This window comes from Sitophilus oryzae, unplaced genomic scaffold, assembly GCF_002938485.1.
Source record: "Sitophilus oryzae breed Bouriz unplaced genomic scaffold, Soryzae_2.0 scaffold_499_pilon_pilon, whole genome shotgun sequence".
Lineage (NCBI taxonomy): Eukaryota > Metazoa > Arthropoda > Insecta > Coleoptera > Curculionidae > Sitophilus > Sitophilus oryzae.
In genome coordinates, this window is record NW_022147083.1 from 3,895,102 (window position 1) to 3,915,082 (window position 19,981).

The following is a 19,981-nucleotide window of genomic DNA, read 5'->3' on the forward strand; positions in this document are numbered from 1 at the left end:
GTGGGTTGACTCGCGACGCTCTCGCGAGTCTCGTCCACACAGCGAATTTGGAATGTCTCGCGCTCGTCTCCCCAGGTTTGGACGCACCATCGTATCGCTGATCGCCATTCGCAAATATATTCCAGATATGTATAGTGAACAAGTGAACCGTTCGCAACGTTAAATAATTTTGTTATTTAATTTTTATCGTGATGGCTTTTTATGAAAGTGTATACATAGAATTAATTGCATTAATTTGCAATAGCACTTCGAAACCACAGTTTTGTTATGGAGCCAGATTAAACCAATCAGAATGCGTATTATGTTACCGTAAAAGCCCGAATATTGGTTAAACGTAGAGTTGCCCACGTAGGAGCCCGAAATATACCAAAAAGTGGGTCAGTTTCGGTTAAGTTTAGATTAGGTCTATATTTTTATTAATGCAAAACCAACTAAAACCTAATTCTAATCTAACCTAAACTCACCCCTTCTTTTGCATATTTCCGGCTATTACCTGGGTATTCCTAGGTTTAACTAATATTCGAACTTACGGTGTAAATTTATGGAGGGCACATAAATTTAAATTCGCCGTACAACAAAATTTCACCAATTTTCTCAATAAAAATTAAAAGTTATAAATCATACTATTTTTTATAGAAATGATGGAATAAGGATGAACGGGGTGCCGGTAGACCAAGAAGATACTTGGAATGTAAGTGTTAATTTATATTCGAATTGAGTTGCCTCACAGTATAGGCATATTTTGAACCCTTACCGTGTATAGTTACTGTAAATAAAAATAAATTAAAATATAGTTGGCTCCAACGATAATTTAGTTTGCAGCTACTTTTCATCATACCTAATAAAAAAACCGTGACAACCACTACTTATAGTATGTACCTACATATGTATTTTTAAACATCATTAAGAGATTTAAGTATAAAAAGGTGCCTATAATGTGAATAGCGTTATTGACGGTTTATTGTTATGAGGAAAATAAGCAGCAAAATATATTATCGACTGCAGCAACTATGTATTCCTAGTTTACATTCAGTATGTCCAATTGAGTAATGAGTCAATGTCCAAAAAAGTAATCTCACGTCAATTTTTTTTAAAAATTATTGCATGCTTTAAGTATATGCAAAGTTAACAAAAATATTTCTTTGCATACCTTGCAATTAATATATTTAGTCTAATTTATCAGTTCTGCATCATATCCGAAATTCAGATTGTGTGTGACACAACGTGAAAGACAAGAAAAATGGCAAGTAAAAAAAAATGTAAAATTATTTTAATTACTAATTACACAGTCCTTCCCTTGAGTTCTTGTGCCTAAAATCTATATTGCCTTCCCTAAGATTTCAAATATAAATGATTGAAACTCATAACACGTTTACCACAATTTAAACTTAAGATAATTATTTAATAATTAAAAAATCCATAATTATATTAAAAAATAACACTTACGAAGTTAATAAATATTAACTATTATATACATCATTTAATAATTATTCTGATAAAAACACCCTGGATTTTTTATTTTAGAAATCATACAGGCTATAATCATTAATATGACTATATGTATTAACAATACTTAAATTAAAATTTATTTGAAGGAATGCTACTTGAAGTATTAATTCGGAATAATTATTAAAAACTGTTCATCGCGTTATCGATGTCGGCGTCTTGTGACTGTTGTCTGGCTGATTGGCCGTTTAGGTACCTATAGTTTGATTTCAGATAATGCAGATTTTAATGTGCCATTTGTGTTTTTTTATTGGATTTTTTTACATATTTGGTATACTCTATGAAGTGCTCATGTCCATTTTTCAATTATTAAAGTGCCTATTTCCATACATTTAAAATTAATTAATTAGTGTATAGTAATTGAATTATGGGTTTGTTTATTTTTTATGAAATGTATTTTTTTTCTATTAAAATAAACATAGCTGTACTTACAAAATCGCTAGCTAGCCATTTTTAAATACAAGCTGTTAATTAAGTATCTGGCCAACTTCAGAAGGTGATTCTTTGTGTTTTTAAGGTAAAAAGTTAATATAAACATGTGTCCGGAAATGCATAATTTTAAAGATACAGGGTGTCAAGTCCTAATAGAATTTTTTTTTATTAATATTTCAAAGATCCGTTGGCTGATTTTGTTGAAATTTCGCCGTGTTGTGAATTTTGATAAGTTAGCTCTAATTAAATGATAATAATTATTATTTACAACAATATTCAAACGGTAAAAACTTATCAACTTATCCCAATAAATATTTGACAACGCCTTGGATTCATTTGTTTTAACGCCTGTTGGCGGTGGAAACCGTGCAAGCTTTTTCTTTGTCCTAAGTTGATAATTTAAAAAATTATAATCATATAAAAAAAATATGGTAATTAGTCTAAATTTATTATTTATGTGATTCTGCTCTTTCTTTCTTCTTGCCCCTTGTTTCTCATACGGAAATAGTTAGATTAAAATAGCCAAACTGTACCTAACAACCCATGCCTTGACTTATTTTCTTTTAAAATAATATCGCTTTCTTTATCCGCCGGTCCAGACTCGACCTTGCCCTAGACGCCGGCTCTATCAACTTAAGTACGTGTTGACAGGCAGGTTATAGAACCCATGTTGCTTCTAGCATGTCGTTTTTTCAAAGATGGGTCCCATATAAACGCGGCTAGAAGTATTTTCAATACTAAAAACAAATAATTTAACCGCCAAAAATTCCGAATAGACTGACGCCGATGCGGTGGATGCTACAAAAGTACTAGCTGCGATGTCGTTCAGAAAAGATTTTATTTTTCTCGACGACGTGCCGCAGCGACATCTGCGATGCCGCTGCCGCAAGTCGATAGGTTAAACAACATATTAATTTGATTAGTGCTAGATTATATTTACGGTACACCGCAGTGTCGCACGTTGTTGTCGCATGTCGCAGTGTCGGAAAGTAAAACATCCTACCTTTAAGATACGCTTGCTTCATCTACATAACACTAGGTAGCACTTAAAAGGAGGAAGAGCTACAGAGGCTTTATTAACAGCAGCGTTGGAAATAAAATATTTGTTTTGTTAGGTTGAGCCAATCAGTTTAGAATATGGTATTGTATTTCCGAAGCCAACTGGAAGTATTGAGACTGTTAATTTCCGTGTGAGAGGAAAGGGAAGGACATTAAGAGTCCCAATATTCCAACTGACTTCAGATGAACTATACAGTTCGTCCTGTTTGGATAAATTAAATTGTAGCGTTTTTTTTAAACCACTACCACTGCGAACGGCAGCTTTTCATCGGAGAGCAGTCGTGGATAAGGTATTTCACTAGAGAGAAAATTAATCAGTAATAATTAACAAAAGATATATAGATATTGGGCGCCAGGCATGTACAGAGAAAGAAAACACAGTTGTATATTACTTAAAACTAATGACTATATTTATTCATGATGAATTCTGATGGTAAATAGCATTGTACAATTTTAATAATTATTATAGTGGTTATTTGTTAAGTAAAACTATGTATGTAAATAATATTAAATATGTTCTATGAAAAGACTATGAAAAAATACAATGCGTGTAACGTTATAGAAAATATAAGAAAAGTAGCATTACTTTATTTAAATTGTTAAATTTTACGCGGTGTTAAATCTGATGTGTTGCAACCTGTAGATTCTAGAATCTATGTCTCGTTATTCATCTGTTAATATAGCGCAATAATAATATCTATAGAAAGTAATACTATTACAAGGCGTAATAAAATGAAACCTAAAATCTAAATCACATTGTAACTACTGCATCGACATAAATGTTCTTAATAATCTAACCACTAAATATAGTCTGTACGCTATTGTTTAAAACGTACGTTACTGCTTAAGACTGAAAACATTTTAGATGTTAAATGTAAAACTAGAACTTAAATATACACTTAGCTGTTCTTTTATGTAACCCTGCTTCAAACAGTAGCAGCGCGAGGAGGTCTAGCATCTCTGTACTGTCGGCGATCCAGGCTTAGAAATGGGGGTGAAGCAGCACGGGGCTCAAGCCACATCCACGCTGGGGCACTCTATGTGTAAGACAAATCAATCCTACTGGGGACACTTGTCCATGGGACATCCGTCCATAAGATAGTGGCACAAGAGAACACTACTAGGACCTTGAAAAATAGTCCATACCTTGGACACTTGTCCGTAAGACAATGTCCGTCCGTAAGACCCTAAGAACACGAAACTCTTGTTTAAAATCAAACACCGTCTAATAAACAAATAGAACCTACCTCGAAATACTTCCGAGGGCTCAATAAATAATAAAAAATCGGTCCTTTCTTCCAAATGACATTCTGGAGGACAAAAGCAAAGGGACGCCAACGTGCCAGCCAAATACAAATACAAGTTGGGACATCCGTAACTCTACCCTAAAAATATTCACTAATAATATCGAATCTAAAAGGAAAATAACTCAGCTTTACCTGTAGCTTCGAAATAGCAGCTGATTCAGATAATACAGCCAGATTTAAATGACCACCATTTCTCAACACTGGGACTAATGGCGTCTAAGAGGCCAAACGGTCCAACCAAAAGTGAAGTTAGATCACAGAGAATTGACAGAAGCGATGTTGACAGCGCGCACTCCCACAGAGCGATACCAGAGTTGTGTCAAACAATAACAGGGTTGTGCCAAACAATAACAGGGTTGTGCCCAGACATCATATATCATAATCAAAGACATGTAACGAACTAAAAACGTTACAAAATTTTAATTTTTATTCTGTCTAATAAGCCGTTAAGTGTTACTTTTTTTTCCTTTGCCGCAATTTATGCATTTTACGTCTTTGTAAAATTTGTACATTTTAATGTACATCTTTGTGAAGAACAACTATTTTTTTTGTGTACAACTATTCGTTGATGACGCTTGAACGCTTTAAGTTTATTGTTAAAAAATAGTTTTATTTCATTCAATTTAAGGAGCCATTTTGCTGTGCAGCGTTCTATTTCGGCATATCGATTTCATTAATAAACGAGTCGAGTACAAACCAATATATATAAATCAACAAGCAGTTCCTTACGAAAATACAGCTAAATATCTTGGCATGACACTTGATGCTAAACTCAGGTGGAAATCGCATGGGAATAACTCAAATTAAAGTATAGGAAAATACTAACTAGATAAACTCTACTGACTGATACTGATAAATAGCACTGGTTACTAGGGCGACAGTCAACCCTGGCAATATATAATAAGCTTTTGCTTTACCAACAATCCTGAAGCCAATATGGACTTATGATATTAAACTATAGGGATGTACCTAACAAAGCAACTGAAATATTATCCAAAGATTCCAAAACAAGGTACTACGAGGTATTGTTGACGTACCGTGGTATATTCGCAATGGAAATCTACATAAATTCTTAGAAGTGGATGATGTCGACAACGTTATCAGGAAATATATCATATAATATGAGATCATATATCATATCATATAAGACATGAAGAGAGGCTCCATCAACACATCAAAATCGAGGCCCACCAGCTCCAGCTTAGTTAGAAGACTGAAAAGAACAAAACCATTTCAACTAGTGTAGTGAAAAGTGTTATTAGAGCCCAGTGCATTCTAACATAGTTCTCCAACAGAACTGACAGAACCAAAACTACTATCATATGATTAGTGTTTTGTATTTAACTTAATTTGCCGTATGTTTTGACTTAATTTGCCGTAGCAAATTAAGTCAAAATCAAATAGCTTATTAGTGAAATTTTACTAGATTGCTATACTAAATTGACCAAGGCCAATAGGATGCCTGTAAAATCACTTATCACAATGCAAATTCACCTCAAATATCCATTTAGTTGGTCATTGGCAAGCACTCTCTCATTGTACATGAAAATAACAAAACAAACATTTACTGATCTGGATAAAATTGATAGTTAAATAGTAAAATTCACCCGGGAGTATTCCGCCCCCTAGCCACTGTCATCACTGACATTCTATTCAATATATCCCATTCTATATCTTCCATCTAATTCAAATATTATTCGGATTTATTGATCTATTGGTTAATAATCTTCAACAACTAGCTAGTGTCACCTGAAATAGTATAGGGTCTTCCACCGGACGCAATTCTGCCGCTAAACAGATTCGCATCCCAATCGAATAGGCTTATTGGGGTAGCTCACTACCCCAACGCCGCATCGTGTCAATCGAGAAGACAAGGGAGACCTCAAACTCTCAAGACCAACCTCGAAGGCAAGACGTCACAAGAGGTTTTCTTCTCATGGTCAAACGACCCGTTGCCTTACAGTACATGCAACGTTTATAGTCAAAAGACTCTCAACCCCCAAATGTCAGCTCCATGACAAAACAAAACACAACACAACAGCCGGCCGGCCCATCTACTACTGATCTGCCAAGCGGCAAGCTAAGCCTCCTCTTACATCACAATATTACCTGATCACAAATATTTACATCGCTTGCCAATGAATCATACTATTTTTTCTAATCGACTTTCAAATAGAGTGTTTTAGCATTACTAGATAAATAAATAGAGAGTTTCCGAAGGCATGCATATTCTTTATTAAAATAGTGAATAAATAAAAGCATTATTATAACAAACTTATTTTTCAAGTTTTACAGTGCCCAATAGTGTACCAAATTGCAAAAGTGATTTAAAAAAATATTTCATAAAAGTTGATAGATAAGAAGTTAATGAAGAAGTCTGTCCAAGATTTTGAGAAGTAAGTCATTGACGTAATTTTTGACATGATAACGGTAGAAAGAAAAACTATACTTACAAAAAAATAATTTAGAAATTTTTCCTTCCCCTCTGGTTGGGAACCTTACGTCGTCACTGTCAACTTTCAACCAATTAATTTTATTATTATATTTTAGCTGTCCGAATTCGCTCAAATAAAAATAATATATTGATAATTCATGAAAAAATGAACTATCCATCATTCCAAAAAAATGTACTATCTAGGATAGTAATAAATGCTGTAATTGGTTTATTACAATGGAAAAAATGCATAAAAGTATGAATAAAATAAAAGTAAAAAATATGACAAATATGTATTATGAATGACAATGAAAACTAAAACCACTTCGTACGTCAAAAGGACGTGTTTGTTAAGCGCAAAATTAAATTATACAAGACCTTTCGTATGACATAAATATAAATCTCAGCTAACAGGCATGTTGGCTATTGCATACTAAGGATAATAAAAAACAAAATTAATTACATGTTCGTACTCGCTGGATATAACTCAAAGCACAATTATTTAAAACAGTCAAACAACATTATTCAAATATAAATATGTTTAAAAATTTATTTCAAAAACTATTTGAAATAGTAACATTTTAGTAACATCAAGCGACAAAAGATACTATCGTGTTAGTTTATGTTTATATTATCAATATTAAAGTTGCATATAATACATGATTTTATTCCTTAAGTGCTGAATTTCGAAAATGCAGCGCTTAAGGGGGTGAAACTAGGAATGAAATTTTGCGTAGAGGTTCGTTAGGTGACTTAATTGAACACTAAAGAGCGATTTTTGGAAATTCATCCCTAAGGAGGGTTAAATTAGGGATGAAAATTTGTACATATTTTTAAAAATGTTCTAGGAACAGTAATTTTATAAAACAAAATGTTTTTTTTTGTTAGCTCCAACTAAAAAGGAATGTATAAAACATTCCAATTTTATGCCAGACGACCTCGCGGACAAAATCTAGTTAACTATAAATAGTATAATAGAAAAATAAAAATGCATGTCCTCATTCTATAGGAGCGTTTTAGAAAATGGAGATATGTATATTATAAAATTTATAAAGTTCATACTCTAGTTAACTAACAAAGCACTGTCCAACTAACATTAATATAAATTCAAACTAACCGCTTTTATTAAGACTAATAGAAAACAAACTTTTAAGCTGAGTGCACTTTAAAGGAGAGCATATACCTGCTGAGAATTTATTTGATTTCTTTGCAATTATAAAAGAGATAATTTTGATGTATATAACATAGTTGTTATACAAAAAAATAAGATGAGTATAAAAATGTTCTCTCCCCAATTACTATAGTTTAGTAATGACAGTAAAGTTGGTTAAGTATTGAATATTACAGTTGGCGCTTGGAACAACAGCAAAATAAAACACTAAATCACCACAATACACCAAAACACTTATACTTTTACATTGATGCATTACTTTTGCAGTTTTAATCATCTGCTAATGATGCTAACATTGTTAGCGAAACGCGCGTCCAGTGTAAAAGTGTTGGTGTATTGGTGTAGTGTGGTGATTTAGTGTTTTATTTTGCTATTGAATATTAATAATATATTTAATACAGAAAACTCATCTCCGCTCATAAATATGAATTAATTTATGAACAACACAAAATGACCTAGAATTGATTTACAAAATCATATTGATTTTACATATTCTTCTACATATAATATTAGTTACCTATTTTTTTCAACAATCTCTATCTTGTGTAGCACAAACATTTATATACAGATCTGTGATATAAGAAATGTAGAGAATTTGCACCAAGTTAGCTTATAATGTAATTATAATGAAAATAATTAAACGTTAATATTATTTAATAAATCTCATAATAATGTTAAGGTTATAATTAAATTTATTTGTTATTTCTAAAAAATGGTAAAAATGGAGTCTCAGTGAAATACACGCGCTGATTTACTTACTGTTCAAGAAAAGAAATTCGAATATTTACTATAATTTAATTAATATTCTACCGGGTGTGCCTCAAAAGTGGCTCACCCCTATAACTTTTTTATTTCTTCAGATAAAAAATCGAGATTTGGTATGTTAGTATATGATATAAATTAGGATTGATTGACGAATTCAATTGTTTTCGGTCACTTTCTGTTTCACCGGAAATTACTACAACTTTTGATTGTTAAATGACATCCTCGGTATTTTGTTACTTTATTCGATAGAAAATGACATTCTGAATAAAATAACATACATATATGTCAACTTTTGACATTTCCGAATATGGTTTATTTGAAATTACAATGTGCGATTCATAACGATAATTTGACTCGAAAACCAAGTGTGTGGTATCAAATTATTCGTAAAAAATGATTTTTTCAAATATGCTAATCAGCCACCCTTGTTCCATTTGAAAAACTTTCGTTATGATATTTAAAGAACGGATGCCTTCTTTAAATTTGATTAAAAATAAGATTTGGGCATCTTTTAACCGGTCAGGACAAGACACTAAAAATCCTTGATTAAAAATTAGTGTTGTTAACATAAACAAAACATGTTCTCGTAGGGACTGTAATAAAAAAGAAGAAAGAATTTATTGGGCAAGCCTACAGTAAGATTAGCCATGAGAAATGACTAAAACATGACTACCGTAGCTCACAATTCGCAGGCGTTACCCCCGAAAAACTGTTTTTTGCTTCCCATTTTCTTTTTTTCAGGATCACTAGTTCATCGTTGCTGGTTCCTCCCGTATTGACGAAGCCGGAAGGCAGAAACACTGAGCGTCTACGGGTAGTCATGTTTTTAACATAGCCATGGCATTCTAAATTGAAATTTAAAATACCATTTTGTTTTAAGCGAAAATGTCAAAAGTTGATTGAAAAGAAGATATCTCGACACTAGTGCTATGTCAATCTATTCAGAGTGTCATTTTCTATCGAATAGAGTAAAAATACAGCGGGTGCTAATTAAAAATCAAAAGTTGTAGTCATTTCCGGTGAAACAGGAAGTGTCCAAAAAGAATTGAATACTTGGTTTTCGAGTCAAATTATCTGAAAAAATAAAAAAGTTATAGGGGTGAGCCACTTTTCAGATGCACCCGGTATACGTAGGAAGAGGTGAGGGAGACTACACCATGATTGGAGATGGTGAATAAGCTGCAAATGATAATGATGACATCGGAAGAGTTTAATTATTCCGATAAGGTTTCGCTTGCCAATATGATATATTAGATTAAAGCATTCAACAAAGGTTGTGTATATTCAAGCGTGAGATTTCCTACGAACGATGTCAGCATTGGTAGAATATAATATGTGGTTATTATAGTGTGGAAATATTCATGTTTTGTTAAGACGCTTCTTAAAATAGACACTTCCAGACAACAATAGTTTTAATGTTGTACTGTTTGGCTGTCCGCCTGATTTTTTCTGATATTCCTTTCACATTTGAAATCGTCAAGAGATAGATTGCATCTTCCTCATTCTGACATACCACTGAGTCTGTTTTGAAGTTTCATATAATTTTGCCATATATAACTCATCCTTTTCAAGTACATATGTCAGTACAGGGTGGGTCAAATTCGACGGTTTTAAACCTCCTTTCACACCCTTTTCTATAGGAGATAGACGAAAACTAATATCGGTGTCTGGAGCTCAATTTTTATCAAAAACATGATTTCAACATTTATTTTCCATTATCAAAAAGATTATTAAAATTACCTTTCCAAAAATATAGTACACTTGGTATTTTCTTATACTCCTCTTAGAAATCAGAATTTTTTAAAGCTCGCCACTTTTAACTAGTAGGCTTTGGACCCCTTATTTATGATCTGCCCCTAATGGAACTCGAAAACATATTTTTTCAGCAAGACGAGGCAACGCCTCAGAACGCTGAAGTTATCAACAAATCTTTGCAGCCAGTTTCGAGAATAATTGAATAGCTAACCAAGATCCTAGCCGTTGACCATCGAGGCCGCCGAGCTTAGTGCCTATAGATTTTACCTTTGCGGAAGAATAAAGGTTTTTATTTTAAAATTGCTAATATAATCTAGACAAGAATTAGAAGTACTTAGCGGTTATTCGAGGGTAGTTTTCATTCCCACTGAGTTAATGAATTCCACGAGAAATGTTCCAAAACGTCCCGTCTGTCCATAACAAAAGACGGTCGACATGTCGAACAATTGTAGCAAAACCTCATGTCTTGGTTTGCTAGTAATTTGTATTGTTATTAGATTAGTTTAAATGTGTTGTGTTGATGTTGGTAAATATAATTTAAATAATTGTTATAAAATTCTGCATCTCTGATTGCAAATCTCTAAGCAAAATATCAAGTACGCTATAATTTTGGAAAGGTAATTTTAAATTCTTTTCAATGAATTAAAAATATACGGGTGTTCCATATAAAAAATCAAAATTTTTGTTGATAATTCTTAAATTATTAATTTAAAAAAATATATACTTAAACCATTAAATTCTACGTAAAAAGGTGCTTTGGAAATGTTGTTATAAAAATATAAAATTTTCCATAGCAAAAAAGTTACAGCGATTAAATATTAATTATTATTAATACTTAAAAATGCACATTTTTGAACAACACCTTGTAACTCCGAAACGGTAACAGATATCGATGTGCGGTTTTTACCATCATGTTTTTGATAAAAATTGAGCTTCAGACACCGATATTAGTATTCGTCTATATCGTATAGAAAATGGCGTTTCCCGTTAAAAGCGTCCAATTTTACCCACCCTGTACAGTGTTTCTGTGCCGTAGTACCCCTAGTATGCCATAATTTTGGTCACAATATGATATGTACGCTTGCATGAGATTTGCTTAACTTTGACATTACTATTATGAACAAGATATATAGAGCATGAAGGAAAAAATGCCTTTGTTGCATATTTAGAACAATGTTGACTATTAGGTATAATGTAAAGAAGATAAAATGTAAGAATAATTTTAATTTAGTAAGAATTTTAGTTAGAATTATAGTAAGAATGCATGTAAGAATAATTTTAAAATTTCAGACAATTTTGATACTGAACAAAATCCCCTAACCAAAAACCTTATCAGAAGCAATCTTAGGTTTCCTAAAGATATACTTGAATTTTCTTAAGGGGATGGTGGGATGGTTAATTCAGATTATTTTTATTGTATCATTTGCAATAGCATAATTTAATAAAATAAATATAGTTTATATATAATATTTATTTTATCTATAATAAAATAAATTTAAAATTATCTAGTCGGTCTTTCAGGTCTAATGAACTATTTTCTGTTCCCTTCAGAAATACCAATTACGTTCAAAATGCACCTATATGTAGAATGACTAGACTGTTCAACGAATATTATAATGATTTGTCGCCTTTCCAGTCAAATGTGGAAAGATTTAGATTCAATATTAAGAGGTTATTAGTTAGTAGGATATGAAATTTGTATTTTTTGTAATTGTGTTTCCATTTTGATATTTTTTTGTTTATTTTTATTATTTTACATAAAACCCACTAAAATACAATAAAATACCCACACTAGGTAATATTGTGAATATTGTAGTGGATTGTAATCTATGTATGCTCCTATATGTATTGGTAAATAAATAAATAAGAACTAAACCTTCCAACCTGCCCTTGAAACTTTACATTAATTTTTCTGTCATTAGAAGAATTAGCTATAAAAGCTGTTTTCAATAATTTATCCTAATAAATCCAAACAGATATCGTGCTATAATTTTCGGATGCAATTATTTCACCTGTCTAATTTAAACCCGATCAAAACAAAATTAGAAATTTTATATTTCCCCGAACATCAAAGTGGTAAATTTATAAAGCGCAATCTAATTAAACTATACAAGAAATATCAACTGACATAAACATAGATCTCACCTTATTCTCCAAATAGTATTTTGATCTCATTTATTGTTGAAATATCAATTTTAAAAATTAATAAATGAATGAAATTAAATCCGATTAATATAAGTAAATAAAAATTTTACTTTAAATATGTACATATCTTATTATCATTTCATTTGGTCAAAGAATGCCTAGAGAAGCTGAAAAAATTAGGCAAAGAAAATAAAGTCCTCTTACTCTGAGTGCCCGCTCCAGGGACAGAAGGCAATGAAAAAGCAAACGATCCAGCTAGAAAAGGAGCGAACACTCCATTAACTGGACCAGAACCATTCTGCCTTCCAAGCGGAAACCATCTTAAAGCAAAACGAAACTTGCGGTGTACCGAGCGATAATAATTCCCACCATGTTATATGGAAGCAAAACCTGGGTGCCGTAACGCCGACACATGAACGCATTAAACAAGTTGCAACAGAGACATCTTAGACAACTCTTAAGAATAAAATGGTACCATCATGTCTCAAACGTATCGGTCCTTGAAAAAGCTAACTGCGAGAGTATTGAAGTCATGATTACAAAGTCCCGCTTAAGATGGGCTGCTCACGTATGCAGAATGCAAGAAAACCGCATACCAAAATCGCTGCTTTACGGTGAGCTTGTAGACGGTAAGAGGAGGCCGGGTGGACAACTCAAAAGGTTCAAGGATATTTTGCACGAAAACTTAAAGGGGATTAACAAGCAGAATGGGAAGAAGCAGCTCACAATAGAACGGAATGGAGAAGAATTGTAAAGTCAGTTAAGAGCGACAACCAAAAAGTAAAGAGGCAACCGGAGGCAACAAAGCAATGAGATTTTTGAATGTCTGGAGTGCGGTAGACAGATAACATCACGTATCGGGCTTTTCAGTCACAGAAAAGCTCATGAAAGGAAACGCCTTGCGTAACTATCTTCTGATGCGTGTCAAATACTCGTCAGCGAGTAATGGCGGTATGTATGTATGTATCTTAAAGCGGAACTGAAGAACCTGGAAGCCTCTATCCGTAACCTGGAATGGGGATCCTCCAGCGGGCTAAGACACTTGAAAAAGTTCTTAAGAACTTACGGACGAGAAAAATCTAAGATTTTCCTTGATTTAAGTAAAAACAATCTTCGGATTGTCACGGGGTTTCTAACAGGAGACTCCTCAAAGAACACCTCAGTAGATTGAAGCTGAGAAACAACGGCGAATGCAGATTCTGTAGGGGAAAAAAACTGTTCGTGTCATAAACTTTGGTACGGCTAAATCTCTTTTTTTAATGAAAATTCAGTTTGTGCGATTGTTAAGTAAAAATTGAATAAAACTAAATCAGAGTAGTACAGAAAATTGAAAAGTTTACTTTTAATATGTACAGGGTGTATGTACAGTTGATTAAAAAAAAACTCATACATCAGGCATTTTTCCTATCCCACAAAATTTAACTTTCTCGTTATACAATAAAGCATCACCAATTTGAAATAAACATGACAAATTCGCGGTGGCATTCCGTCAATTCAGTTAAAAATGTCGCAAATATCATCCTTTAAAAAAGTTCAAATGATCACAATAGTTCCAGAAGACGGATGGTCGATTAGGAGAGCGGCCACTCATTTTGGGGTTGAAGATGGAAAAAGCGCTGGATTGAACATAATTCGAGGGATCAGAAATAAGGGTCAGGACGACCAAAAGTAAGTTCTTAAGTCCAAGATGAGAGACTTATTGATCATCTAAGGCAAAACCCTGTTGCAACATCTCTTTGTCAACAGTCAACAGAAGAGTTAAGAAATTTCAAATCTCCTGTCGAGTTGCTGCAAAAAAGCCTTTTTAACAGAGGAGCAAAAGCAGCCCAGGGTAATTTTTGCACTCTACAACATTCTTCAGGATAAGAACTATTGGGAGCGTGTTGTCTTTACTGAAGAAGAAAAGTTCCAATCATGTTCGAGCAGCAGAAAAGTTTTAGTTTATCGACAACCAAATTGTAGATGTCACCCCGGATACACCCATCAAGTTAAAAAGGCTGGAATTTTTCTATTAATATGTGGGGATGGTTTAGCGTTAAAGATTTGGGAATTTTCTTGCAAATCGAAGGAAGATCCAATAGTCAACGGTATATCGAAATCCTTGAAAATGTTATGCTTCCATCGGTACAGGTTTTGCACGAAAATAACGACTTCATTTATCAGCAGAACAATTGTCCAGTACACACTACTAACGCTGTTCACCACTGGTTGCAGAACCATAATATAGAAACTCTTCTTTGGCCAGCCAACAGCCCTGACCTGAATCCAATCGAAAATATTTGGGGTAGAATTGCAAAAATTATATACGAACGGAATTGGAGACCAAGAAATGCAGAAGAGTTAAGCGATGCAATTTATCGCGCATTAGATGGGCTCTCGGAAGACTATGAGTATTTTCAAAAATTAAACTTTTCAATGCCCAGACGCCTGCAGCTTGTTATAGAGAAAAATGGTGATCCCATCAAATACTAATTTTTGTATTATACTTTTTTTCTGAGTTTAAAATAATATACTGTTTTAATGTTTAAGGTTTGTGTTAATTTGAGATAAAATATATATTTTCCGTTTTCGAATTGTTTATTGTTTTAAAGCTGCTCATTCAATATGCATTTGAGCAAGAAGAGACAATGACAAATCCGTCACTGTCAGGCATGTTTCTTTTAAATTTGGGGGCACTAGTGCATTGTGGCATGTATATGTACACTAACAGAAAGTTCAATTTTGTGGGATAGGAAAAATGCGTGCGTGCGTTTTTTTTTGAAATCCAGTGTACAGGGTGATTCAAACTTCCCGCCCTTGGCTTATAACAGGAAAAGGAAAACTGCAAGTACAAATTTCGAAGACAATATTTGAATGGCAGTGTGTAAGGTATATTTTTTCGTATTTAAACATTTTTCAACTTTTTTCAAAATGGTGGAAATGACATCAAAAATATATTTTTTTCACAAAGTCATTTTTTTTCAAAAACTTCTTTAATGAAAGTTGTTTAAAAAAAATGTTTTTTCAGAATATGAAAAAAAAATTATGACTGAAAAAAAAATATTTTTTTTGACGTCATTTCCACCATTTTGAAAAAAGTTGAAAAAATTTTATATACGAAAAAATATATCTTACACACTGCCATTTAAATCCTGTCTTCGAAATTTTTATTTGCAGTTTTCTTTTCCTGTTATAAGCCAAGGGCGGGAAGTTTGAAACACCCTGTACATAAGTTATTGTATTTATTCTATTAAAAACTTTTTGCGATAATTTATCATAATAGTGACAAACAAGTATCGCATCATAACGTTCAGATGCAATAATTATTTCATTTGTCTATTTACAAATGACCAATATAGAATTAAAACTTTCATCTTTAATCAAACATCAAAGATTTTACACAAGAATTTTACAAAGACATAAATCAAAACCCAAATATACAGGTGCGGCGCATTTGCATTTCTTGACACTATTTTTGCTTTAAAGATATGTTGATATAATTTTTAAATATTCTTCTAAGTATTATACTAGTACTTTCCACTTGTTTTGTAATAAATACAGTTTACTACAAATATTGCAGATTTCGGATGCCATAATTTTGCCTGTTTACTGCGCTAAAAACTGACCAAAACGAAATTAGAACTTTTATATTCCCTCAAAGATCAAAGGGGCAAATATATAAAGAGCAGACTAATTAATTCCATACAAGAAATTTCGACTAGCATAAATATAAACCCAAATGGACCGGCTTTAGCATAGTAGTAAGGCTAATAGTAAACAGAATTTCATACTCACCGCGTGCAAGTCGTGTCGCGCGAACTTATTTTCGCTGCTTGCTCTCGACCGAAATAAGCTTTCTAAACCTGGAAAACTTTCGGCCAAATGTCCTTTTTCCCCAACACTAATATTAAGTCTACTATAGAAAGAATAATGCTCTCGGAGGATCAGAAAAATTGAAGAGATTCGAACGAAATCTGCCTATAGATCGCTGCGTGTATTTAGGGTGCACGTTACTCAGGTGGGAGAGAAAAACGGGGCTGTCGGAGCGGGGAGGTCGGAATCGAAAAATGTAAACCGTACAATTCCAATGCCCACTTTGGACTGATGCACCACTAACTGGACCAGAACCGTTCTGCTTTCCAAGCAGGAACCACCTTAAAGTGGAACTGAAGAACCTAGAAGACCAACTGTAACCTGGAATGGGAATCCTCCACCCGGTCTAAGACACTCAAAAGTTCCTCAGAACTACTTACGACCGAGAAAAATCTAGGATTCTCCTTGATTTAAGTAAAAACATTCTTCGGATTTTGTCGCGGGGTTTCTAACAGGAAACCGTCTCCTCAAAGAACACCTCAGTAGATTGAAGCTGAGAAACAACGACGAATGCAGATTCTGTAGGGAAAATGAAGAAACACCAGAACACCTTATTAATGAGTTCGCTGAGATGACAACCCGTTCGTTCCATAAATTTTGGTACGGCTTAATCTCCTTTTTTACTAATGAAAATTCAGTTTATGCGTTTGTTAAGTAAAAATTGAATAAAACTAAGCCAGACTAGTACAGATAATTGATAACTTTACTTTTGTACTCTTTAATAAGTTATAGCGATTTTATTTGTTTATTCTATTAAAAACTTTTTGCGATATTTTATCATAATAGTGACAAACAAGTATCGCATCATAACGTACAGATGCAATTATTTTATCTATCTACTTTAAAAATGACCAATACAAATGTAAAACTTTCATCTTGAATCAAACATCAAAAAGGCAAATATATAAAGCGCCATAATAATTAAATTATGCAAGAATTTTCCAATGATATAAATCAAAACCCAAACCTACACGCACGGCGCACCGGCACTTCTTGACACTATTTTTGCTTTAAATAAGAACTAAATGAATCCAAATCTAATAAAAATATCTGGATTTAATTTTTAAATATTCTTCTAAGTATTATACTAGTACTTTTCACTTTTGTTGAATTAAATACAGTTTACTACAAATATCGCAGATTTCAGATTACATATAATTTGGCCTGTTTACTACACTAAAAAAACCGACCAAAATCAAATTGAAACTTTTATATTCCTTCTAACATCAAAGGGGCAAATATATAAAACGCAAGCTTATTAAATTATGCAAGAATTTTCCAATAATATAAATCAAAATCCAAGCCTAACAGCGCGGCGCATTGGCATTTCTTGACACTATTTTTGCTTTAAATAAGAACTAAAAAATAAACTTAAATCTCATAAAAATATGGGGATTTAATTTTTAAATATTTTTCTAAGTTTTGTACTAGTACTTTCCATTTCTTTTGTATTAAATACAGTTTACTACAAATATTGCAGATTTCAGATACCATAATTTCGCCTGTTTACTGGGCTAAAAACCGACCAAAACCAAATTAGAACTTTTATATTCCCTAAAACATCAAAGGGTCAAATATATAAAGCGCAGACTAATTAATTTCATACAAGAACTTTCGACTAGCATAAATATAAACCCAAGCGAACCGGCTCGGCTTTTGCATAGTAGTAAGGCTAATAGTAAACAGAATTTCATACTCACCGCGTGCAAGTCGTGTCGCGCGAACTTATTTTCGCTGCTGCTCTCGACCGAAATAAACTTTCTAAACTTGGAAAACTTTCGGCAAAATGTCCTTTTTCCCCAACACTAATATTAATTCTACTATAGAATGAATAATTCTATCGGAGGATCAGAAAAATTGAAAAGATTCTAACGAAATCTGCCTACAAATCGCTGCGTGTATTTAGGGTGCACGTTACTCAGGTGAGAGAGAAAAACGGGGCTGTCGGAACGGGGAGGTCGGGATCGGAAAATGTAAACCGTACAATTCCAATGCCCACTTTGGACTGATGCTGGAGATTGGCGCGCACGGGGATGCTGGGATCCGTCGCCGCCGCGACGCCGGTCGTCAGCGTGCGTCGTCCTTGTTTGTTTTATTTAGAATCTAATTATGTAGAAGAAGACGCGTCGCGGGGGTTGGACGTCGACGTTTAAAACTCACCTGAGCGAGCTATGATTTATGTTCGCTCTATTATTGCGAGACTTGCGAGCAGTATTTCATCAATAATATTTCGTTGTGTAGGGGGTAGATTAAAAATTCTATTGATCGTTAGTTTATTATTAGGAACTATTGTTCTATTGAACAAATCATTTTTATGCAGAATTATACAGAGAACACAATAAAAACATTAAAGCCAAAATATTCAAGAATGTAAACCAAGGCCCTGAAGTTGTTCCAGAAATAACTGCATACGAAATAATAAAAAAAAGCACTTTTCGAAGTGAAAAATAACAAATCACCTGGAAAGGACGAGGTAGTTATCGACACTATTAAAATCGGATGAAAAAGCTACTAAAAGCACTGAAGCCGCTATTCAACCAGTGTTTGTCAACGATAAAGTAGTGTAGTAGAACAATCCATGTTATTCGTTCAACAAAGCTGAAGAGGTAATATTTTGGCAAACTGTATATAAAAAACAAAATGAAATTAAAAATATAAAATATTAAATGAAATAAAAGAACCTACGTTGTGTTAAAAATATTTTTATTGTGATTACCTCGGATGCGCTCGACAGAAGCAATATTTTGAGAAATTTGAGAAGAATAGGTTATGTAAATGAAACGCTAAATTTGTAAATAGCCCTATTTATTTTGTTAAATGAAATGAAAGGAATGCCGAAAGGAATGCCGTACTCACATATAGCACAGCACAGAAAACCCAAATCACTATTCCTGAGAATCCAACTATGCTGTTTTGAACTTTAATTAAAGAGAAATAATAATAATACAAATACTGTCTTCATACCAAGGTTTGAGATTTAACACACATAAAACACTCATAACTGAAGAGGTGTTGTTAGTTAGTAGGTCCCCACCTGAAGGTACTGAGGTCCCTGGATTCGAGAGGCCACCCGCCTAGAGTTGATAGGTTTGGTGCCAATTTCTTCCCTTTTGAGATAATATTTATTCGCCCACGCACGGTTGGAAATTATTAGTACACGCGACAAGGCCCTCATTGTCACACTTAAGTCATACTGAACAAAACATCGGCACGAATAAACGATTGAATTTAGATTTAATTTTAAACTAGAAATTATTCACAGCATAAATCGAATTCATTAAATACATGCACATGTTATATACATGCATATATTATTATCTTTGTCAGATCAAATAATTAAGAAAAAAGAACATAAATAACAACAGGAAAACAAAATATATGCGAAAACATTAAAAAAGAATGAGAAAACACTTACATTAACTTTAATAACATTCTTTGTCACAAAACTTAGAAACCAAAAAACATCCCGTCTAAACAAAGAAAAACAAAAATATAATATGCTATTGGTATGGGTAGAAAAATCTAACATAATTTCCTTAAATCTAGATATAACTT

The 19,981-nt window shown here is 33.1% G+C and overlaps 1 protein-coding gene across 2 annotated transcripts in view; it reads right to left on the bottom strand.

Annotated features, from left to right (window-relative positions):
- LOC115886861 (poly(rC)-binding protein 3) overlaps positions 1–18,417 on the bottom strand; it is a 713,764-nt gene extending 695,347 nt beyond the window's left edge. For both annotated transcript variants that reach the window (XM_030906168.1, XM_030906167.1), the window contains exon 1: positions 18,127–18,417. The gene's annotated coding sequence lies outside the window, so the exon portion shown is untranslated. The remainder of the gene's footprint in view (positions 1–18,126) is intronic.
- Between the last annotated feature and the right edge of the window lie 1,564 nt (positions 18,418–19,981).